This window comes from Gorilla gorilla, chromosome 4, assembly GCF_029281585.2.
Source record: "Gorilla gorilla gorilla isolate KB3781 chromosome 4, NHGRI_mGorGor1-v2.1_pri, whole genome shotgun sequence".
Taxonomy (NCBI): domain Eukaryota; kingdom Metazoa; phylum Chordata; class Mammalia; order Primates; family Hominidae; genus Gorilla; species Gorilla gorilla.
In genome coordinates, this window is record NC_073228.2 from 141,647,153 (window position 1) to 141,672,676 (window position 25,524).

Consider the following 25,524-nt stretch of genomic DNA (forward strand, 5'->3'; position numbering starts at 1 on the left):
AGTAAGTGCTCAGTTTATCCAATTATATGAATCCTATGCCTGGTGCTGGCAATATGGCTGTAAACAACAGACAAAAACCTCTGCCCTCATGATGCTTACATTCTAGTGGGAAGAAGCAGGCAATAAACAAGAGTGGTATATGGCATGTTAGATAGTGATAAATGACATTGAAAAAAACGAAAGAGGACAGTAGAAAGCTATTAACCTTGTTATTACAAAAAAAATTCAAATGTCAGGATTTGCCTATTGATAATAAAGAAAGGGGAAAATGGGCTGGGCACAGTGGCTCGTGCCTGTAATCCCTGCACTGTGGGGGGCTGAGGCAGGCGGATCACTTGAGGTCAGGAGCTCAAGACCAGCATGGCTAACAAATTGAAACCCCATGTGTGGTGGCGCATGCCTGTAGTCCCAGCTACTTGGGAGGCTGAAGCAGGAGAATTGCTTGAACCCAGGAGGCAGATGCTGCTGTTGTTAGCTGAGATGGCACCACTGTTTCAGAGTCATCCAAATCTTAAAACAGTAAAAGATGAACTCCTGAAGCAATAAAGACCATAACTTATGAAAACTGTTACTTTAGGAATTTACAATTTTGGTAGATAGTTTCTGCCTACATTGTTTTTAAATAATAGTTTACCAGCAGTGCCCAACTTTTCTGGCACAAGAGACCTATTTTGTGAAAAACAATTTTTCCACGGACCAGGATGTAGTTTCAGGATGATTCAAGTGCATTACATTTAATGTGCACTTTATTATTATTGCATCATAATATTCAATGAAATATAATAATTATACAACTCACCGTAACGTAGAATCAGTGGAAGCCTTCAGCTTGTTTTCCCGCAACTAGCCGGTTCCCATGTGGGGGTGATGGGAGACAGTGACACCCGAAGTGTGTTGCTTATGTCCAGTTTACTCCATAATCTAGTTTTGGTTGCTGTTACTGCAGAAAACCCTGCTTCACAAACATAGGATGCTGGAAATAGAAGCAGGCTTTTCAGTGCTTTTGTGGCAATCTCAGGATATTCCATCCAGAATGTATGGAGATTTGAAGTTGTCTCAAACATACAAGGCTGCCGTCACTTGCAATCTCAAGCAGTTGATCCTCTTCTAGTATTGACAAAGTCGATTCCTCTGGCTTATTCACAAATGTGTGGTGGATCCATTCCTTCCCAGCTCAGGGATTTTTTTGTGGTTGGCAAGTAAAGCTCAAACTCTTTTGAAAGCTGAGCTAGGTGATCATGCACCAGCTGGGAGAAAGAAGGCGTTGGCTCAGTCACTTTCAAAATCTCTGCTAATGTTTGAAACATGTCAGAAATCCCAATATTCACTCATCGCCCCCATAATTCCAGTTTGGTTTTGAATGCAGCCCCTTTATCTGCTGATTTGAACACAGTTGTCATTCTCCCCTGAAGTGACAGATTGAATTCGTTGAGCAGGTTGAATGTGTCACACAAGTAAACAAGTTTTGCCACCCATTCTATGTCACTGAAATGTGCTGCTAGTGGTGACTGTTTTTGTAAAAGAAATCTCTGGAGTGGCTCTCATAACTCAAAAATTCTGGCCAGTTATCTACCTTTAGAAAGCCATCTCATTTCTTATACACATCTCACAGAGTTGCGCAAACAGACATTGAGTTAAGGGCATGCACTTTAATGTCATTGATAATTTTAATCACATCCTGTAAAACCTTAAGTTCGGGTGACAATTTTCGGCTACCCGGCATTTCTCTGTAGATGACACAGTGCATAGACTCACATTCAGAAGTGACCTCTTTGACCTGAGTAGTGAAACCAGAAAGCCATCCAGTCATATCAGCCACTCTGTCTGTGCATATACCGACACAAAATGACCAATTCCGTTTTTCTGATATGTAATCAAAGTCTTGAATAGTTCCGCACCTGTGGTGTTGGTTGGCAACAAAAGTGCACATAACATATCCCCCTGCACTTCCTCCTGAAAAAGATATGGCACAAAAACAAGCATTGTTGTCTTGTCAACATCGGTAGACTCATTAACCTGGATTGCATACCATGGTGACTCATTAATCCTAACAATTGTGCCCCAATATCCTCTGTATTTCATCAATTTGTCTAGTTATGGTACTAGCCGAAAAAGAAACATGTGCCACCTTTTGAACTTCAGCCTCTCCTAAAAGTTCATGATAAATGTCCTTAGCAGCAGGCAGGAACAATTCTTCACCAACGGTAAAGGGCTTCTTAGCTTTAGCAATGCAGTTAGCCACTAAGAATGATGCTCTCAGTGCAGATACATTTGATGAAGTGGTGGCCTTCAATAATTGCTTCTGGTTTTTTGTTTGCTTGTTTTTGAGACAGGGTCTTGCTCTTTCATCCAGGCTGGAGTGCAGTGGTGCAATCTTGGCTCACTGCAACCTCTGCCTCCTGGGTTCAAGTGATTCTCATGCCTCAGCCTCCCGAGTAGCTGGGACTACAGGTGCATACCACCACAACCAGCTAATTTTTATATTTTCAGTAGAGACGGAGTTTCACCATACTGACCAGGCTGGTCTCAAACTCTTGGCCTCAAGCAATCCACCCACCTCAGCCTCCCAAAGTGCTGGGATTACAGGTGTGAGCCACCATGCCTGGCCAGTTGCTTCTGTTCTTTGTGTTCATTTGAAAAACTCAAAAGCCTTATGTTTTAATGCAAGGTGCTAGGTTTCCATGTGGAGAAGCAGTTTTGAAGGTTTCATGGCTTTGTTGGATAGCCGGCTGCCACATGTTATACAAAGTGGGCTTGTAGAATGTTAATCACTTGTTGCAATGAGCCTGTAATTTAAGTAGGACTCTTGGTATTTTCTTTTAAATGCAGCTTTATTTTTGATGGAAGTCTTAATGTCTTCTGATGTCTCATCATTCGGTCTGTCCCCCTTGACAAAGAAGCTCTCCAGTGACATTTGTTTTTTACTCATTTTGGCTAGGGTTAGCTTGTGGGCTTACCAAAACTATGACTGAGACAAGTGCATAGCATGGGAAAGAGGCACGGATGGAAGTGGTAAATAAAATCATGGGCAGGCCATGCTCAGACTAAAGTTAAGTGTCAGATTCTGACAGCCTGCCACCAGATGTAGCTGTACAATTGAAGTACATCAATTCACTTGCCACTATAAAGCCTACCGCCAGCCACGGCTTAATTGTCACTTGCCACTCACTGATAGGGTTTTGATATGAGTCTGTGATTTATTATGGTCTCTGTGCAGTCAGACCTCCCTGCTAATGTTAATCTGTATTTGCAGCCACTCCCCCACATTAGCATTACCACCTCAGCTCCACCTCAGATCATCAGGCATTAGATTCTCATAAGAAGTGCACAACCTAGATACCTCACATGTTCAGTTCACAATAGGGTTCATGTCCTATGAGAATCTAATCCCGCTGCTGCTGTGACAGTAGGCAGAGCTCAGGTGGTAATGTGAGCAATGGGGAGCAGCTGTAAATACAGATGAAGCTTCACTTGCTCACCCACTGCTCACCTCCTGCTGTGCAGCCCAGTTCCTAACAGGCCATAGACTGATACCAGTCCATGGCCCGGGAGGTGGGAACCCCTGATCTATGCCACCTAAATGGGGATCCATTAGGGTTTTCATTTCTATTGACTAATAAAGCTTCACAGAGGTAAATGTCAGGTCTAGACACCTTACATACAGTAGGGTGTAGGGATGATCAGAGACAATACAAGAATGTTGTAGAGACATTAAGAAAGCCAGGATACATGCAGTATGACTGGAATGTTAAGTTTTTTTGTGTTTGTTTGTTTTTTTGAGACAAGAGTCTGACGCCCAGGCTGGAATGCAGTGGTGCAATCTCAGCTCACTGCAATCTCCGCCTCCAGGGTTCAAGCGATTCTCCTGCCTCAGCCTCCTGAGTAGCTGGAATTACAGGCATGTGCCATCACTCTCAGCTAATTTTTGTATATTTATTAGAGACAGGGTTTCACCGTGTTGACCAGGCTGGTCTTGAACTCCTGACCTCAGGTGATCCATCTGCCTCTGGCTCCCAAAGTACTGGGATTACAGGCATGAGTCACCACACCAGGCCAGAATGTTAGATTCTTTTTGGAGATTAGATCAGTAAAGGTAGGGACAGTCAATAAAAGGAGTATTATGTAAACACTTAAATGATGCAGTCAATTTCCTACTCTAGGTCATTAAGGAGGAAAAACTATTTTTTTCTACTTTGCCTTTTAGATCACTGCCTGAGTTTACTTTGTTTCTTTAACTTGCTTACAGGTGTCTCAGCCTTCCAAAATAAAACACTTAAAAATAAAACTGAAATTTAGACTGCCTTTGGCTTCCATCCCTGCTGCAAGCTTGATTACAAAAAGCTAATGGAATGTGATGGTTACACAAGTCATAGAACCACACACTAAAAAGAGTGTGTTTTAATATTAAATTATACATAGAAAGAGAAAGAATGAACTGAGAAAGAAAGAAAAGACTATGGCCAGCTATATTTCCAGAAAGCAGCAACTATGATTTTTTAAAATTAGCTTTTTATTGGATCCATGTTTGTTTTACAGTTAGGATTCTGCTATGGACTAAACTGTGCACCCCTGGTCCCCACTCTCAAATTCATATATTGAAGCCATAACTCCCAGTACCTCCAAATGTAACCATAATTGAAGATAAGGTTTCGAAAGAGGTGATTACATTAAAATGATGTCATTAGGGTGGGACCCTACTTCAGTATGTCTGGTGTCATAAGAAAGACAACAGGAGCACAAGTGCATAAAGGGACGACCATCTGCAAGCCAAGGAGGAGAGGCCTCAGAAGAACCCCAGACTGCCAGCACTTCATCTTTGACCTCCAGCCTCCAGAACTAGAAGAAAATAAATTTCTATTGTTTAAGCCACTGATTCTGTAATATTTTGTTATGGCAGCACTAGCAAACTAGTACAGGTTCCATTTTTATTTATTCAAGGTGAACATTTCAAAAGGGCATTCTTTGCCACTTGTGGTGAAAGTATATTTTTTCTAGTGGAGCCTAACAACTCATATCAAAAGCTTTTAAATTTGGCCCATTCTTTTGAACCAGCAATTACACTTCCAGAAATTTATCACAGCGAAATAATTCAGGACCTATACAAGGATTTAGCTATAAAGATATTTATTTTAATTTGTTTATACTAGAAAAAAAGTTGGAAATGACCTAATTGTCCCAAAATAGCTGTCTAATAAATAGAGAAACAATTAAGTGCTCCAGGTAAGAATACTATATTATGAAGTACTTAAATTGATATTACAGAGGAAAAAGTCATGACTTGCATTTAGATATAAATTTCATAACATCAAGATGATGTATAAAAAGTCACACTATTTATTTTATCAAATCAAATTAAGTCTGACTTAATTTGAACCCCATACTTGTCAGAATGGCAAAAATGTCAACATGTCATTAGTGGGGTTCCTTCCACCTTTTTTCATGCAAAGGCACTTGCCTCTCTCTCTTTAATAAAATGCTTTCTGTGGAGGAAAAAAAAAAAACCCAAGAGGAAGATTGTCTTTAAAAGGGTGTCTCCTGAGGTGAGAAAATGAACACACCTATTCATTTTGTAGTGATGTTAATTGTACCTTGTTCTTCTCCTGTATATTCCCTTGCCTCAAGAGCAAAATCTAGGCTTTTAGAAGAGGGAATTGTATTTGTCTCCTCCAGATGGAAGGAAATGTTGAAGGAGGGCTGGGCGCAGTGGCTCACCCCTGTAATCCCAGCACTTTGGGAGGTCGAGGCGGGTAGATCACAAGGTCAAGAGATCGAGACCATCCTGGCTAACATGGTGAAACCCCGTCTCTACTGAAAAATACAAAAAATTAGCCAGGCGTGGGGCAGGCACCTGTAGTCCCAGCTACTCGGGAGGCTGAGGCAGGAGAATGGCGTGAACCCGGGAGGTGGAGCTTGCAGTGAGCCGAGGTCACGCCACTGCACTCCAGCCTGGGTGACAAAGTGAGACTCCATCTCAAAAAACAAAAAAACGTTGAAGGAGGAGGGCTTAGTGTGAATAAAAGATAGCTTCCCAAGTCTAGAAGTGACAAGAAGCTTCTGAGTTTTCCCCACTGGAGGAAGCCAGTATACAGCCCCCACCACCCCCATCTCCACCCCATCCCCCACATCATTGATAACACTGAAGGCTGAACATTAATTATCTTGAAAGTAAGGTAACCACCTTGGTGTTGGAACCAGATCCACATTCCAAGACCCACGTAAACCTGGAACTTTTTATACACAACTCCAGTAATAACAGGGTTTGAATTACCAGCCAGATGGGTAGGAGCTTGAGGCAGATTATCAGAATTAGAGGACTAAACAAATTTAAACATTTCTCAGAATTTCTGTTCCCTAAAACACACACACCCCAGCACATACCCATGCACAGATTCATACACAGAATATGTACCTTCTAAATTAAAAGTATTTCGAGCTTTCTATTGTCATTTATTTATCATTTCATTTCATTCATTCATGTGCTAGGTGTTGTGAATAAAGAAAAGTCTCTGGCCTCTAGGAGCTCACAGTTTTGGGAGAAAGAGAAAATCAATTATAATACACTTGACAAGTAGTATAACACAAGTTGTAAACACAGTGTGTTAGGATAGAAATGAAGAAACCCAGAGTTCAGTAAATTCTTCAAATAAAAGCTGACTTCAGAAGTACGTATAATAATTAAGCCTACAAGAAGGTACAGGAAACAGTGTGTGTACATGCCGTGTTTGGAATTGAAAAGTAACTATCAAAAATGTGATGGTATATATTAGTTTCCTATTGCTGCTGTAACAAATTACCAGAAATTTAGTGGCTTAAAAAAACACACAAATATATTATCTTACAGTTCTGTAGGTCAGAATCAAGGTGTTGGTAGGGCTGTGTTTCTTTTTGGAGGCTCTAGGAGAGAATCTCATTCCCTGCCTTTTCCAGCTTCAAATGTCAGCCTCATATTCCTTGGCCTGTGGCCCGTTTCCATATTCAAAGCCAACAATAAGCCAGTTGAGACCTTCTCACTTTGGATCACTCTGACACTAACTCTTCTGTCTCCCAGATAATACTGGTGTAATGGGCTGAATGTTTGTGCCCCCCCAAAATTAATATGTTGAAACCCCTAATCCCAATGTGACAGTATTTGGAGGTGGGAGCTTGGGGAGGTAATTAGGTCATGAAAGTGAAGCCCTCATGAATGGGATTAGTGCCCTTATAAGAAGAGCCCAGAGGGCTAGCTAGCTCTCTTTCTACCATGTGAGGATACAATGAATGAGAAGTAGGCAGACTGCAAGATGGGGCCCTCACCAGAACCCAACCATGCTGGCACTCTGATCTTGGAGTTGTAGCCTCCAGAACTGTGAGAAATAAATTTTTGTTGTTTATAAGCCATCCAGGATATGGTACTTTGTTATAGCAGCCCAAACTAAGACACCAGAATAATCCCTTTATTATAAAGTCAGCCGATTAGCAACCTTAGTTCCTCTTTGTCATGTAACATAACACATTCTCAGGTCCCAAGGATTAAAATGTGGACATGTTTGCAAGACCATTATTCTGTCTACCTAAGGTGGGAACAAGAAAACTAGCATGATGAATAGAATAGTACCTCACATCTCAATACTAACACTGAATGTAAATAACCTAAATGCTCCACTTAAAAGATACAGAATGACAGAATGAATAAAAATCCACCAACCAAGTACCTACTGTCTTCAAGAGATTTGCCTGATACATAAGGACTCACATAAACTTGAGGTAAAGAGGTGGAAAAAGATATTCCATGCAAATGGACACAAAAAGCAAGCAGGAATAGCTATTCTTGTATAGATAAAACAGACTTTAAAGTAATAATAGTTAAAAAAGACAAAGAGGGACATTATATAATGATAAAAGGATTAGCCCAACAGGAAAATATCACAACCCTAAATATATATGCACGTAACACTGGAGCTCCCAAATTTATAAAACAATTACTATTAGACCTAAGAAATGAGATAGATGGCAACACCATAATAGTGGGGGACTTCAATACTCTACTGACAGCACTAGACAGGTCATCAAGACAGAAAGTCAACATAGAAACAATGGATTTAAACTGTACCCTAGAAAAAATGGACTTAACAGATATTTACAGAACATTCTACCCAGCAACCACAGAATATACATTATTTTCATCAGCACGTTGAACATTCTCCAAGATAGACCATGTGATAGGCCACAGAACAAGTCTTCGTAAGTTTAAGAAAATCAAAATTATATTGAGTACTTTCGCAGACCAAAGTAAAATAAAATTGGATATTAACTCCAAAAGGAACCCTCAAAATTATACAAATACATGGAAATTGGAAAATAAGTAATCTGCTCCTGAATGACCTTTGGATCAACAATGAAATCAATATGGAAATTAGAAAATTATTTGAATGAACAATAATAGTGACACATCCAACCAAAACCTCTGAGATACAGCAAAAGCAGTGCTAAGAGGAAAGTTCATAGCACTAAATCCCAACATCAAAAAGTCTAAAAGATCACAAATAGACAATAAGGTCACACCTCCAGAAACTACAGAAACAAGAACAAACCAAACCCAAACCCAGCAAAAGGAAAGAAATAACAAAGATCAGAGCAGAACAAAATAAAATTGAAACAAAAAAATACAAAAGATAAATGAAACAAAAAGCTAGTTCTTTGAAAAGATAAACAAAATCGATAGATCATTAGCAAGATTAACCAAGAAAAGAAAACAAAAGGTCCAAATAAGCGCAATTAGAAATCAAATGGGAGATATTACAACCAACGCCACAGAAATACAAAAGATCATTCAAGGCTACTAGGAACACCTTTATGCACAAAAACTAAAAAACCTAGAGGAGATGGATACATTCCTGGAAATATACAACCTCCTAGATTAAACCAGGAGGAAATAGAACAGACCAATAACAAGTAGCGATATTGAAACAGTAATAAAAAAAATTGCCAACCAAAAAAAGTCCAGGAGCAGATGGATTCACACTGAATTCTATCAGACATTTAGAGAAGAATTGGTAGCAATCTTACTGAAATTATTTCAAAAGATAAAGAGGGAATCCTCCCTAAATCATTCTATGAAGCCAGTATTACTCTAATACCAAAACCAAGAAAGGACATAACAAAAAAACAAAACTACAGACCAATATCCCTGATGAACATAGATGCAAAAATCCTAAACAAAATACTAGCTAACCAAATCCAACAGCAGATCAAAAAGACAATACACCATGATCAAGTGGGTTTCATACCAGGGATGCAGGGTTACTTTAAAATATGCAAGTCAACAACTGTGATACGTAAACAGAATTGAAAACAAAAATCGGCCAGGCACAGTGGCTCATGCCTGTAATCCCAGCACTTTGAGAGGCCAAGGTGGGTGGATCACCTGAGGTCAGGAGTTCGAGACCAGCCCAGCCAACAGAACCCCGTCTCTACTAATAATACAAAAATTAGTCAGGTATGGTGGCACATGCCTGTAATCCCAGCTACTCAGGAAGCTGAGGCGGGAGAGTGGCTTGAACCTGGGAGGTAGAAGTTGCAGTAAGCCAAGATTGCACCACTGCATTACAGCCTGGGCAACAAAAGCGAAACTCCATAAAAAAAAAAAAAAAATAGAAGGAAGGGAGGAAGGGAGGGAGGGAGAGACAGAGAGAGAGGGAGAGGGAGAGGGAGAGAGAGAGAAAGAGAAAGAAAGAGGAAAGAAAGGAAGAAGAAGGAGAAGAAGAAAGAAAAATAAAACAAAAATCATATGACCATCTCAATAGACACAGAATAACACTTGACAAAATTCAGCATCCCTTTATGATTAAAACCCTCAGTGTGATGATTATTGACTTTTTGTGTTACTCCATTGTAGTCAGAGAAGATGCTTGGTATATTTTCCATTTTTTTTTTAATGTTTTAAGACTTGTTTTTGTGACCTAACATATGGTCTGTCCTTGAGAATAATCCATATGTTGATGAGAAGAATGTATATTCTGCAGCCGTTGGACGAAATGTTCCATAAATATTTCTTAGGTCCATTTGGTCTGTAGTGCAGATTAAGTATGCATTCAAAAAAATTGAAATAATACCAAGCATCTTCTCTGACTACAATGGAATAATACTAAAAGTCAATAACAAGAGGCATTTGGAAACTAGACAAACACATGGAAATTAAACAATATGCTCCTGAATGACCAGTGGTCAGTGAAGAAAGTTAGAACAAAAAATTGAAAAATTTCTTGAAACAAATGATAATGGAAACACAATATACCAAAACCTATGGGTGACAGTGAAAGCAGTACTAAGAGGGAATTTTATGGCTACAAGTGTCTGTATTGAAGAAGAAGAAAAACTTCAAATAAATAACCTGACAATGTGTACCTCAATGTAATAAAACCCACATACAATAGACTAACAGCTAGTATCATACCTAATGGGGAAAAACTGAAAATCTTTCCTCTTAAGATCTGGAACACAACAAGGATGCTCACTACTATACTGAATACTGTTGCGGGAAGTCAGGGACCCCAAACGGAGGGACTGGCTGAAGCCATGGCAGAAGAACATAAATTGTGAAGATTTCATGGACATTTATTAGTTCCCCAAATTAATACTTTTATAATTTCTTATGCCTGTCCTTATGCAATCTCTGAACATAAATTGTGATGATTTCATGGACATTTATCACTTCCCCAATCAATACTCTCATGATTTCCTATGCCTGTCTTTACTTTAATCTCTTAATCCCGTCATCTTCGTAAACTGAGGATGTACGTCGCCTCAGGACCCTGTGATGACTGCATTAACTGCATAAATTGTTCGTAAAGCATGTGTGTTTAAACAATATGAAATCTGGGTACCTTCAAAAAAGAACAAGATAACAGCAATGTTCAGGGAACAAGGGAGATAACCATTAGGTCTGGCTGCCTGAGAGCCGGGCAGAACAGAGCCATATTTCTCTTCTTTCAAAAGCGAATAGGAGAAATATCGCTGAATTCTTTTTCTCAGCAAGGAACAGCCCTGAGAAAGAGAATGTGTTCCTTGAGGGAGGTCTCTGAAATGGCCGCTCAGGGAATGTCTGTCTTATACAGTTGTAGATAAGCGATGAAATAAGCCCCAGTCTCCCATAGCGCTCCCAGGCCTATTAGGATGAGGAAATTCCTGCCTAATAAATTTTGGTCAGACTGGTTGTCTGCTCTCAAATCCTGTCTCCTGATGTTATCAATGACAATGCTTGCCCAGTGGGACATGAAACTTCATTAGCATTTTTAATTTTGCCCTGGTCCTGTGATCTCGCCCTGCCTCCATTTGCCTTTTGATATTTTATTACCTTGTGAAGCATGTGATCTCTGTGACCTACACCCTATTCGTACACTCCCTTCCCTTTGAAAATCACTAATAAAAATTTGCTGGTTTTGTGGCTTGGGGACATCACGGAACCTGCCAACATGTGATGTCTCCCCCAGATACCCAGCTTTAAAATTTCTCTGTTGTACTCTTTCCCTTTATTTCTCAGACCAGCTGACACTTAGGGAAATAGAAAAGAATGTACATGAAATAATGTTGAATTATCGGGGGCGGGTTCCCCCAATAGAATACTATACTGTTGAATACTATACCGTTATTCAATATAGTACTGGAAGTCCTAACTAGAGAGATCAGACAAAAGAAAGAAATAAAGGGCATCTAAATTGTAAATGAAGAAGTCAGATTATCCTGGTTTGCAGATGACATGATCTTATATTTGGAAAAATCTAAAGACTCCACCAAAAAAGCTGTTAGAACTGACAAAATAATTCAGTAAAGTTGCAGGATACAAAATCAAAATAAAAAAATCAGTAGCATTTCTATATGCCAACAGCAAACAATCTGAAAAACGAATCAATAAAGTTATCCCATTTATAATAGCTACAAATAAAATTAAATACCTAGGAATTAACCAAAGAAGTGAAAGATCTCTACAATGAATATTATAAAACAATGATGCAAGAAATTGAAGAGGACACACACAAAAAATGGAAAGACAGTCCATGTTCATGGATTGGATGAATCGATATTGTTAAAATATCCATACTACCCAAAGCAATCTATGGAGTCAATGCAATTCCTATCAAAATACAATGACATTCCTCACAGAAATAGGAAACACAATCCTAAAATTTAAATGGAACCACAAAAAAACCAGAATAGTCAAAACTATTCTGAGCAAAAAGAACAAAACTGGAGGAATTGCATTACCTGACTTCAAATTATACTACAGAGTCAAAGTAACCAAAACAGCATGGTACTGGCATAAAAACAGACACATAGACCAATGGAGCAGAAAAAAGAAGCCAAAAACAAATCCATACCTCTACAGTGAATTCATTTCAACAAAGATACCAGGAACACACATTGGGGAAAGGACAGAGTATTCAACAAATGGTGCTGGGAAAACTGGATATCCATATGCAGTTTTCTAGAATGAAACTAGACCCTATCTCTCACCATATACAAAAATCAAATCAAAATGGATTAAAGATTTAAATCTAAGACTTCAAACTATGAAACTACTGAAAGAAAACATTGTGAAAACCCTCCAGGACATTGAAGTGGGCAAAGATTTCTTGAGTAATACCCCACAAGCAGAGGTGAACAAAGTGAAAATGGTCAAATGGAATCACATCAAGTTAAAAAGCTTCTGCACAGCAAGAGAAACAATCAACAAAGTGAAGAGACAACACAGAGAATGGGAAAAAATATTTACAAACTACTCATCTGACGAGAGATTAATAACTAGAATATATAAGGAGCTCAAACAGCTCTATAGGAAAAAAACTAATAATCCAATTAATAAATGGACAAAAGATCTGAATAGACATTTCTCAAAAGAAGACATAAAAATGACAAACAGGTATATGAAAAGGTGCTCAATATCCATGATCATCAAAGGAATGCAAATCAAAACTACAATGAGATAACTCACCCCATTTAAGATGGCTTTTATCCAAAAGACAGGCAACAACAAATGTTGGCAAGGATGTGGAGGAAAGGGAACCCTCGTACACTGTGGGTAGAAATGTAAATTAGTACGACCACTATGGAGGTTCTTCAAAAAACTAAAAATAAAGCTACTATACGATCCAGCAATATCACTATTAGGTATAAACTGAAAGAAAGAAAATCAGTATATCAAAGAGAGATCTGGACTACCATGTTTATTACAGCACTCTCCACAATAGCCAAGATGTGGAAGCAACCTAAGTGTCCATTGACCGATGAATGGATACAGAAAATTCATCCATAAAAAAGAATGAGATCCTGTCATTTGCAATAACATGGATCGAACTGGAGGTCATTATGTTAAGTGAAATAAGCCAGACATAGAAAGACAAACTTTGAGCTACCAATGCCTTTCTTCACAGAATTGGAAAAAACTACTTTAAAGTTCATATGGAACCAAAAAAGAGCCCGCATTGCCAAGTCAATCCTAAGCCAAAAGAACAAAGCTGGAGGCATCACACTACCTGACTTCAAACTATACTACAAGGCTACAGTAACCAAAACAGCATGGTACTGGTACCAAAACAGACATATAGATCAATGGAACAGAACAGAGCCCTCAGAAATAACACCGCATATCTACAACTATCTGATCTTTGACAAACCTGAGAAAAACAAGCAATGGGGAAAGGATTCCCTATTTAATAAATGGTGCTGGGACAACTGGCTAGCCATATGTAGAAAGCTGAAACTGGATCCCTTCCTTACACCTTATACAAAAATCAATTCAAGATGGATTAAAGACTTAAACATTAGACCTAAAACCATAAAAACCCTAGAAGAAAACCTAGGCATTACCATTCAGGACATAGGCATGGGCAAGGACTTCATGTCTAAAACACCAAAAGCAATGGCAACAAAAGCCAAAATTGACAAATGGGATCTAATTAAACTAAAGAGCTTCTGCACAGCAAAAGAAACTACCATCAGAGTGAACAGGCAACATACAAAATGGGAGAAAATTTTCGCAAGCTACTCATCTGACAAAGGGCTAATATCCAGAATCTACAATGAACTCAAACAAATTTACAAGAAAAAAACAAACAACCCCATCAAAAAGTGGGCAAAGGACATGAACAGACACCTCTCAAAAGAAGACATTTATGCAGCCAAAAAACACATGAAAAAATGCTCATCATCACTGGCCATCAGAGAAATGCAAATCAAAACCACAATGAGATACCATCTCACACCCATTAGAATGGCAATCATTAAAAAGTCAGGAAACAACAGGTGCTGGAGAGGATGTGGAGAAATAGGAACACTTTTGCACTGTTGGTGGGACTGTAAACTAGTTCAACCATTGTGGAAGTCAGTGTGGCGATTCCTCAGGGATCTAGAACTGGAAATACCATTTGACCCAGCCATCCCATTACTGGGTATATACCCAAAGGACTATAAATCATGCTGCTATAAAGACACATGCACATGTATGTTTATTGCAGCATTATTCACAATAGCAAAGACTTGGAACCAACCCAAATGTCCAACAATGATAGACTGGATTAAGAAAATGTGGCACATATACACCATGGAATACTATGCAGCCATAAAAAATGATGAGTTCATGTCCTTTGTAGGGACATGGATGAAATTGGAAAGCATCATTCTCAGTAAACTATCGCAAGAACAAAAAACCAAACACCGCATATTCTCACTCATAGGTGGGAATTGAACAATGAAATCACATGGACACAGGAAAGGGAATATCACACTCTGGGGACTGTGGTGGGGTGGGGGGAGGGGGGAGGGATAGCATTGGGAGATATACCTAACGCTAGATGACGAGTTAGTGGGTGCAGCGCACCAGCATGGCACATGTATACACATGTAACTAACCTGCACAATGTGCACATGTATCCTAAAACTTAAAGCATAATTAAAAAAAAAAAAAAGAAAGAAAGAAAGACAAACTTTGGATGTTCTCACTTATTTGTAGGAGCTAAAAATTAAAACATTTGAATTCATGGAGATAGAGAGTAAACGAATGGTTATCAGAGCCTGAGAAAGGTACTGGCGGGGAGGCAGTAAAGATGGCTAAAGGGGCCGGGCATGGTGGCTCATGCCTGTAATCCCAGCACTTTGGGAGGCCAAGGAGGGCAGATCGCCTGAGGTCAGTAATTTGAGACCAACCTGATCAACATGGTGAAATCCATCTGTACTAAAAATACAAAAATTATCTGGGTGTGGTGGCAGGTGCCTGTAATCCCAGCTGCTTGGGAGGCTGAGGCATGAGAATCGTTTCAACCCGGGAGGCAGAGGTTGCAAGCAGTTAAGCATGTCTGGAGCTGAGATTGCACCACTGCACTCCAGCCTGCACAAACAGAGCAAGACTCTGTCTAAAAAATAAAAAAGATGGCTAATGGGTACCAAAAGAGTTAGAATAAGTAAAAGCTAGTATTTGATAGCATAACAGGGTGACTATAGTCAGTAATAATTTAATTATACATTTTAAAATAACTAAAAAAGTGTAATTGGATTGTTTCTAACACAATGGATAAATGCTTGAGGTGACAGACACCCCATTTACCCTGAGGTGATTATTATCCATTGCATGCTTGTATCAATATATCTCATGTATCCCACAAATATATACACCTATGTACCCATAAAAAATAAAAATTAAAAAAACATCAGCAGAGATTTAAAAAAGAACATTGAACAACACAGGGTATTAACAGAAAAATCTACACACACACCTCCATACACATACACACACACACACACACACCCACACACGAGATAAGGCAAATATGGCAAAGTATATATAATTATTGACTCTAGGAGGAAGGCATATGGGTACTCATTGTATTTACCTTTTAACTTTTGTATGTTTGAAAATCTTCATAACAAAGAAACACATTATATAGCACTGTCAGAAAATATGCCATAATGGTTCAGTGATTCTATCCAGGTGGTAGATTTATGGATGACTGTTGTTGCAAATTTTCTTCTTTTACTTTGATGCATTTTCTATAATGGACATATATTATTTTTATTATCAACAATTAAAGCCATATTCTGTTGAGCATTAAACAATTATCCTATCACATGTATCTATTGTAATGTGTCCTTTTTGCTAAATTACTTGATAGTATAATAGACACGACAGAGGCCAGCCACCTTTTCTATCACTCTTCACATTTCTGAGGTCTCCCTCTTAGAGGCACAAGTTTAGGGCAATTTGTGTTTGAACTCTGAGGTCAGGAAGCATCTTGGGAAAAGTTTCTAGACAAATGGTTGCTTTACTAGTTGGGGTACACCCTCACTAATGTTGTGCTATCAGTTTTAGAGCCATAAAACTGAATTATCAGTGTGACCCCCTAGATCAGTGAATGGCACCACCATCCAGCTGAGGTTGCTAGATATCTTTTCCCTTGACAACCACCCCACCACCAATTCCACTTTCCAGACATGCTTAACTGATTGCAATTCTCCTAAAAGACATGCTCTCTGAGCTCCAGGCCTTTGCACATATGGTGCCCTTTGTCTAAATTAATGTTCCACAGCCTTTTTAATGTCATGGTGCACACAGAAAAAAAATTTATATAATACACAGGTGTAAAGTGGAAAGAATGTGGTGTTATCTGCAAGGGCCTTGCTAAAAAAAATTCAATACAGAAGATATTTAATATTTAAGATAACAAATATTATTTATATTTAAGATATTTAGATGTACTTAAAATATTTAATAAGATATTTTAATGAAAACCTTTAGCTTACTAATTTAAAAATTGTTTTTTCTTTGTTAATTTGAAATAATTCCAAACTTACAATAGAGTTGCAACAATAATAATGCAAATAACATTTTTCCTGAAACAGTAGAGAGTAAATTGCCAACATGATGCCCCAGTACCCACCACTAAGACTTTAGTGTATAATTGCTGTGAACAAGGACATTCTCCTATGTAACCACAATATAACCATCACAATTAGGAAATTAACATTGATCCATCACTACCAACTAACCCACAATCCCCATTCAAGTTTTGACAATTGTCCGAATAATGTGAATGGATCTAGTCCAGAATCACACTCTGCTTTTGGTTGTTATGCTTCTTAAGTCTCCTTGACTTTGACTCTCTTGAAGACTTTGACTCTTTGACTCCTGACTCTTTTGAAGATTGCAGACTTATAGACTAGTTACTTTGCATAATGTACCTCAATTTGAATTTGTCTAATATTTCCTCATAATTAGACTAAGATTATATATTTTGACAGGAACGTCACAGAAGTGATAAGGCAACCTATCAGGTAGTAAATGATTTATTTTTGTCCCATTACTGTTAATTATAATCACTCAATTAAGGCAGATTAATTGTCTGCCAGATTTTCCACCCTGAAGTTGCTTTTCTTCCGATTTGTAAGTACTAAATTTGTGTGGAGGTATTTTGAAACTACATAATATCCCTTTCCTTATCAAACTTCCATCCACTAATTTTTAATATTCATTATGATTCTTGGCTGAATCTATGATCATTTATAAATCTATGATCATTTATAAATGGTGATTTTCCTACTCAAGCATTACATCTACACTTACTAGATCTCTTCTCCCCAATTATTTATTCATTTATTTATATTCACATGGACTTATGAATTCTTGTTTTTATTCCATGGATTGTAATCTTCTACTACTATTATTTATTTTGGTACCCAAAGTATGTCAGATTTGGCCACTGGGAATTCATTCAAACTGACTTCTGTGTTCTTTTGACATGTCCCCATAATTCTTTGAGCACGTTTTACTTTCTGGCCTGACAAGATATTTTAGGCTCATCTTGGACTTTTCCTGCCCTATCCTGGAATCAGCGATTTCAAGAAATCTTGGTTCTTTTTAGTGGAGAATGGTACTTAGAAATCAAGATACTGGCACTAGATATGGCACATTGCTGTTGGGGGGTTGCTGCCCAAAGACAGAGCTAGGGGATATATGTATATATACATACCCATGGCACATTATGTATACACATACATTAATGTATGTAATTCACACATTTACATCTATATTTATTTCTACATCAATCTATCTAACCATGAGTTCACACCAGTACCTCAACTCCAATCCAATACCACAAAGTTTATTCCAGTTTTTTTTTCTTTTGCATATTTATAACTCTCTGACAGTGGAAAACTTGGCTCCCATTTTCCTCAATATATTTACTTATTGGCTCAGTCTTGCCTATGTATAATCAATTTCCCTTCCTGCTACCACCCCTTCACGAAGATGGCCTACTCGCCCTGCTCAGACTCTCATACACTGCGCTGGCCCATCACTGCTGTCACAGGCCTCTCCTATGTAGGTGCCTTCCCCACCTTACTGGGCCTCAATGCCCCATGCCAGGCCACCACCATCCCTCTGCAGAGATTCCCTCTCTGCCCCAATCAAGCTCTGACACATGGTGCCAAGCCAGCAAGTATCTTCCTCACCCCACTTAGGCTCTAACATTTATCACTGAGCTATGAAATCCACCCCAAAATCTAGGTGCCTTCCTCACCTCATTCAAGCCCTAACACCCTGTGCCAGGTTTCTGCTGTCACCACCCTCCTAGGTAGAAAACCTCCTCACCTCTCTCAAGTTCCAACCACGACATGGGCTGTTACAACCCTCCCCCTCACAGACCCGTTCCCACTCCACATGGGTTCTGATACCCCATGCCAGGCTGCCCCCAGCACCATCCAATGCATATGTCTATCTTGCTCAGCCCTACCTAATGGGTTTTTGATTGAATTATTTAGAAAAAATGAAAGTAGGAAAGAAAAGAAGGGAAAAGAAAGAAAAGAACAGGTTTTATACTTGAAATGGCCACACACAATTCCTGATCAAGACTTTTTAATGATAGTCTTTTCCACTTTTTAATTCACCATCCACAAGAAGCTTTATTCATGATAAGTGGTTGAAAATTTAAAAGTTTTTATAACCATTTTAAAATGAGCCACAACTGAAGTTTCATTTAAAGAATCTAATACCTCTTCCTTTCCTTTCATTGGAAAATGAAAGCATTTCCAATGATGTGATGTCTTAAAATTTAAAAGATGACTGGCTGCTATACAAATTCTGGACTGTAGAATAGAGAGCAGGGGAATCAGTAGGAGTCTACCACGGCAGTTCAAGGAGGAGATAATGATGGCTGGGACTAGGCTGGTAGTAGAAAACAGAAAAAGAAGTGAATGAATTCAAATACACTGGAGGCCGGGTGTGGTGGCTCATACCTGTAATCCCAGCACTTTGGGAGGCCAAGGCAGGCGGATCACATGAGGTCAGGAGTTCGAGACCAGCCTGGCTGGCCAACATGGCGGAAAAAAAAAACAAAAATTAGCCAGGTGTGGTGGCACGTGCCTGTAGTCCCAGCTACTCAGGAGGCTAAAGCAGGAATCACTTGAACCCAGGACATGGAGGTTGCAGTGAGCCAAGATCACACGACTGCACTCCAGCCTGGGTGACAGAGTGAAACTCTGAAAGACATTAGGGTAGCAGGGTCAAAAGATATTTCCTGATGGACTTGATATAGGGCATAAGAGAAAGAGTAATCGAGAATGGCTCACAGGCTTCTCACTTGTGCAACTGAGTATATAGCAATTCCATTTACCAAAATTTGGAAGACAGAGAGGAGGCAGGTCCGTGGTTGAAAACCACAAATTCTGTTTTGGATATGTTAAATCTGAAATCCCTACTAGACAATCTAGGTAGAGTTGTTAAGTAAACAGATGGATATCAGGGTTCGGGCTAAAAATACGAATTTGGAAGTAATTTTCATGTAGTATTTAAAGACATGAGATAAGATCACATAGTAAGAGTATGTAGATAGAAAGATGTTTCCAGACAGAATCCTGGGGCACTCCAACATTTAGAAGTTTGGTGGAAGAAAATAAGAATGAGGAGGAGAAAGAAGAGGAAGATGAGGTAAATATACAGATAAGAGTGAGAAAAAGCAGCCAGTGAGGTAGGAGAAAAACCAGGCAAATATAACATCTTGGAAGCCAAGGCAAGAAAGTATTTCAGTAATGAGGGAGAGGACGGCCATAATAAAAAAGGTAGACAGTAACAAGTGTTAGTGAAGATGTGGGGAAACTGGAACACTCATACATTGCTTGGTGAAAATGTAAAAATGGTATGGCCACTTGGGGTTTTTGTTTTTTTGCTTTTACTTTTTCCACTTTTATTTTAGGTTCAAGGTGTAGATGCAGGTTTGTTACATGGGTAAACTGCCTGTCGCTGAGGTAGAGTGCACAAATAATTTCATCACCCAGCTAAGTGAGCACAGTACCAGATAGCTGGTTTTCAACCCTCACCCTCCTTCCACTCTCCTCACTCAAGTAGGCCTCATCTTTGTGTTCATTCGTACCTAAAGTTTAGGTCCCACTTGTAAGGGAGAATATACAGTATTTGGTTTTCTGTATCTGCCTAATTTGCTTAGGATAATGGCCTCCAGCTGCATCCATGTTGTTGCAAAGGACATGATTTTGTTCTTTTTTTATGGCTGCATAGTATTTCATGGTGTATATACACCACATTTTCTTTATCCAGTCCACCACTGATGGGCATCTAGGTCGATTCCATGTCTTTGCTATTGTGAATAGTTGTGCGGCCACTGTGGAAAACAGTTTGGTAGTTCCTCAAACATTCAGTTACCATATGAGCTAGCAACCTCACTCCTAGATATATAGCCAAGAAAAATGAAAACACATGTTCCCATACAAATATGTACACAAATGTTCACAGCAACATTATTCATAATAGCCAAAAAGTGGAAATAACCCAAATGCCTATCAACTAATAGATATGGAATATCATTTGGCAATAAAAAGGAATAAAGTATTAATACATGGTACAGCATGGGTGAACCTTGAATACATCATGCTAACTGAAAGAAGCTAGTCACAAAAGATCACCTACTGTATGATTCCATTTACATGTAATGTCAAGAATAGGCAAATCAATGGAAACAGAAAGTAGATTAATGGTTTCATGGGGCTAGGGGAAGAAAAGGAGAGAGAAATGAGGAGTGATGGTTAATGGGCACAGAGTTCCACTTAGGGAGGACAAAAATGTTCTAAAATTAGATTGTAGTGATGGTTGCACAATCCTGTGAATAAACTAAAAACATTGAACTATACAGTTTAAACAGGTGAATTGTATGGTATGTAAATTATCTCAATAAAGCTGTTTAAAAAAAATAAGGGAAGGATCACCTAGAACAAATACTGCTGAGAGATGAGCTGATTAGAATAGAGACCACTAGATTGGGAAGCATAGAGGTCATTAGTGACCTTGACAAACAAATGTTTAGTGCAGTGATGGAGAAAGGTAATTAGGGTAGGCTAAGAGGGAATAAGAACTGAGGAAGTGGAATCAAAGTTTTGTTATAATTGCAGAGAAATGGGGTACTGATTACAGAGGCATAGGGAATAAATAGTTTGTTTTTCTAAGATGGGATGAGAATGAATCAATACAGATGGATAAATTGATAACGCTAGAGAGAAAATGTTTGTTTTTGTTACTTCTCTGTTTTCCCCACTAAATGATAACTTGTGGGGAAACAAACATTATTTAATGTTTGTTGTTATTTGTCCCCACTAAATTACTAATCTTTCCATGTAAGGGACCATGAATAACCCTGTATGTGATAGGCATTCAATCAATATTTGTAAAATAATCACAAACTCCTGCATTTAGGCAAGGAAAAATGGAGGGAAAATGTGAAAAAGGCAGCTACGTAACCTAGAAAAAAAAGGAGGGTAAAATAATAGGGTAGTTGGGCCTTGATGGTCACAATATAACCTGGAAAGAAGAAATATTAAATTTGCCAAAGAAATTCGTTTATTATGTCTCTACCTCAAGTTCCCTAAGTTTGTCACTAGCCCAAACTCAAGCTAGCTCTGCACTTCTCCCAGTGGAGGTTCCAGACTCATTAACACAAGGTGGAGCTTTGTATCAGTTTTCTATCATTGCCATAACAAATCATCACAAAACTGGTAAATTAAAACAAGATTATTTATTATTTTACAGTTCTATAGGTCAGAAGTCTGACACAGGCTTCAGTGGGTAAAATTAAAATTTCAGCAGGGCTGCATTCCCTTCTGAAGGCTCTCGGGGAGAATCTGTGTCTTTCTAGAGGCCACCCACCTTCCTTGGCTCATGGCCCCCTTTCTCGATCTTCAAAGTCAACAATGGTTCCTTTCATACTTCAGATTTCTTTTGCTTTTCTTCCATGCGTCTCTGTCTGTCTCTCTCTCTTCTTTTTCCCCTCCCCCCCTTTCCTCCTTCTATCCCTCCCTTCTTCCATCCCTCTCTCCTCCTGCCATCCTTCTCTCCCCACCCCAACCCCCCTCTACAACCAGGAGAGAAATTATATGTTTATATTGTCCCCACTCAGATAATCCCAAATATTCTCTCCATTCAAGGTCCCTAACCTTAATCACATCTACAAAGTACTTTTTGCCATGTAAGGTAACATATTTATAGGTTCTGGAGATTAGGACACCAACATCTTTGAGAGCTAAAGAAGACCACACATTCGTAAAAGGTCATAAAATCAACACTGATTTAAGTAAAAGAAGTGCTGAGGGACGAATTTCTTTCTTTTTTTTTTTTTTTTTTGAAAGAGTCTCCCTCTGTTCTCCAGGTTAGAGTGCAGTGGTACGATCTTGGCACTGCAAGCTCCGCCTCCCGGGTTCACGCCATTCTCCTGCCTCAGCCTCCGAAGTAGCTGGGATTACAGGTGCACGCCATCACACCTGGCCAATTTTTTGTATTTTTAGTAAAGACGGGGTTTCACCACGTTAGCCAAGATGGTCTCGATCTCCTGACCTGATGATCCGCCTGCCTGGCCCTCCCAAAGTGCCAAAGGACAATTTTAACTTTGATGACTCAGCTTACTTAGCCCTATATATAAGGTTAGAAATGCCAGATGGGGCTGGGCATGGTGGCTCACCCCTGTAATCCCAGCACTTTGGGAGGCCGAGGTGGGCAGATCACCTGAGGTCAGGAGTTCGAGACCAGCCTGGTCAACATGGTGAAACCCTGTCTCTACCAAAAAAAAAAAAAAAATTAGCCAGTCGTGGTGTTGTGCGCCTCTAATCCCAGCTACTCGGGCAGCTGAGGCATGAGAATCACTTGAACCCTGGAGGCAGAGGTTGCAGTGAGCCAAGGTCGCACTGCTGCACTCCAGCCTGGACAACAGAGCGAGACTCTATCAAAAAAAAAGAAAAGAAAAGAAATACCAGATGGTAAGGCAGGGCAATGAAGGTAAGAGAAGAGGGAGTAAAGAATAAAGAAAATACCACAATTTATGTGCCCTAAAACTACTGCTATGATTTGATGGTTTCAAAGTTTGGATTCACAAACACACACAACCATATGTTGCTTCTCTTCATCAAGTTACATATTCTAAAATAGCTCGAATTTCTATTGGAGAGTACAAAATGTGGGAAGGTGAAAGGGGGGTGAGGGTTGAAAAATTACCTGTTTGGTACAATGGTTACTATGCCGGTGATGGGTGCACTAAATGCCTAGATTTCACCACTATGCAATATGTGCATATTTAAAAATCTGCACTTGTCCCCCCTAAATAAATAAATTATAATAAAAAGCTCAAATTCCCTCTTTTCCTTCCAAATGCAGTGTTCCATTCATCTGCCACCAGATGGCAGAGAAGAGCAGAGAATAAATTCCTAAATATCAAAAGAAAGACTGACACCTGGAGAAGTCCAGCCCTCTGGAAGGAAGGCAAACCTAAATCTTTTAAAATAGAAAAGCATCTTATTTTTAAAGGCTTCCAGAGACATCAAGTTCACAATTTTCCCCTAACTTACTGTTGGGAAACCTGTTAAAAATGCACTTCACTAAAGCACAGCCTAATGGAGCTCAGAATTGTTAGGCAAATTCATAAATCCAGAAAGAGCTAAGAATCACTTTAGCTCAAAAAGGTACAAAAAATGGTTTTAAAAAGAAAACTTGCTGCCCTAGTTCCAAGAGGAAACTTAATGGCTGTCCCTCAAGCACCTCAAATTCAACCTGTCCCAAACATAACTCAGTATCTTCCTTCCACACTTTCTCTTTTTCCTGTTCCCAAATGAATTACGAATAGTATCCCCACTTGGTTGCTAAATCCAGAAAACCTAACATCCTCCTTGTTGGGTCCCTAATTCTCAACTTGTAAAGAATGAGTATTTTATCATCTCTTTTCCTTCATCTATTTGGTTTTGAAATAATATACTGTTTTTATTCTTTTAGTAGTTGTATTAGGAATTACCACATGCATATTTATCAAAACTGAAATTACTAAACATCTTTATCCTGATCCTAGATGACACGAGGATCATTTAAAATCCATTTATCCCCCTCTTGGATTATATTGTTGTTGTGCTGTGCATTTTAATTTTTTACACCTACCAGGACATTATTGTCACTGTTTTATACAATAGGTCTTTGTTTAGGTTTGCCCACATGTTTTCCACTTTCTCTGCTCTTCTTTCCTTCTTGGATATCAGGTCTTGCCTCTGGGATCACTTTCCTTCTGTCTGAAGTATGCATCCTTTAGAATTTCCTGTAATGAGCTAGAGATGAATTCTCTCAGCTTTTGTCTTTCTGAAAAATGTCTCTTTTGCCCTCATTCTTGAAAGATATTTTTTGTTTAGTATAAGTTCTAGATTGGCAGCTATTTTGTCAGCCCTTTTAAGATACCAGTCCATGTCACCTGGCTTCTATTTTTGCTGTTAAGCAGCCAAGTGATAGTACAACTGTTGCTCTTTTGAAAGTAATCTACTTTTATCCTCTGGTGTTTCTAATATTTTTCTCTTTGCCTGTTATTTGCTGCAGTTTCTACAATGTATCTTGGATAGATTTCTTTTTATTTATCCTATTTGGGGTTATTGGGCTTCTTTAATTCATTCTGAAATATTTGCAACCATTTCATCTTCAAATACTGCCTCTGCCCCATTCTTGCTCTCCTTTCCTTATGTAACTCCAACTAAATGAATGATAAATTCTCTTAGTTTTTCCTTCATATATCTAATTTCTCTTCCATAGTTTCCATCCTTTTGTCTCTTTTCAAAGCATTCTGGATAATATCTTCTGAGCTATCCTCTAGTTCTCTAATTCTCCCTTTAGCTCTGCTCAATTTTCTATCAGATTCTGTACCCTCTCACATACAAATATACTTACCTCCTCCCCAAGGAAAAAAACTTTTAAAGTTCCATAAAGTCACTGACTTGAGCTCTAAGTCGAAGATCTAATATCTTAATCTCTACATCAGGTCCAGATGAGGTTGATTTTCACCTAGACACCTATGAATTTATAACAACAGTTATTTGTTCCACCCACCCCAATACATATACAATATACAATAGTGAAACAGGGTCAGAATAATTCCAATAAACCCTCCCATTTGTAAAAGAGAAGGATGGAAAATGCAATTCTAAAATCTCACTGGGCAGATGATTACAAGGAGTTCCTACTCTGGGGAGGAGGAATATTTC

At 38.9% G+C, this 25,524-nt stretch overlaps 1 protein-coding gene across 2 annotated transcripts in view; it reads right to left on the minus strand.

Annotated features, from left to right (window-relative positions):
- The window catches only part of KLHL3 (kelch like family member 3), a 276,374-nt gene that overhangs the window by 139,818 nt on the left and 111,032 nt on the right, over positions 1-25,524 (minus strand). The window lies entirely within an intron of this gene.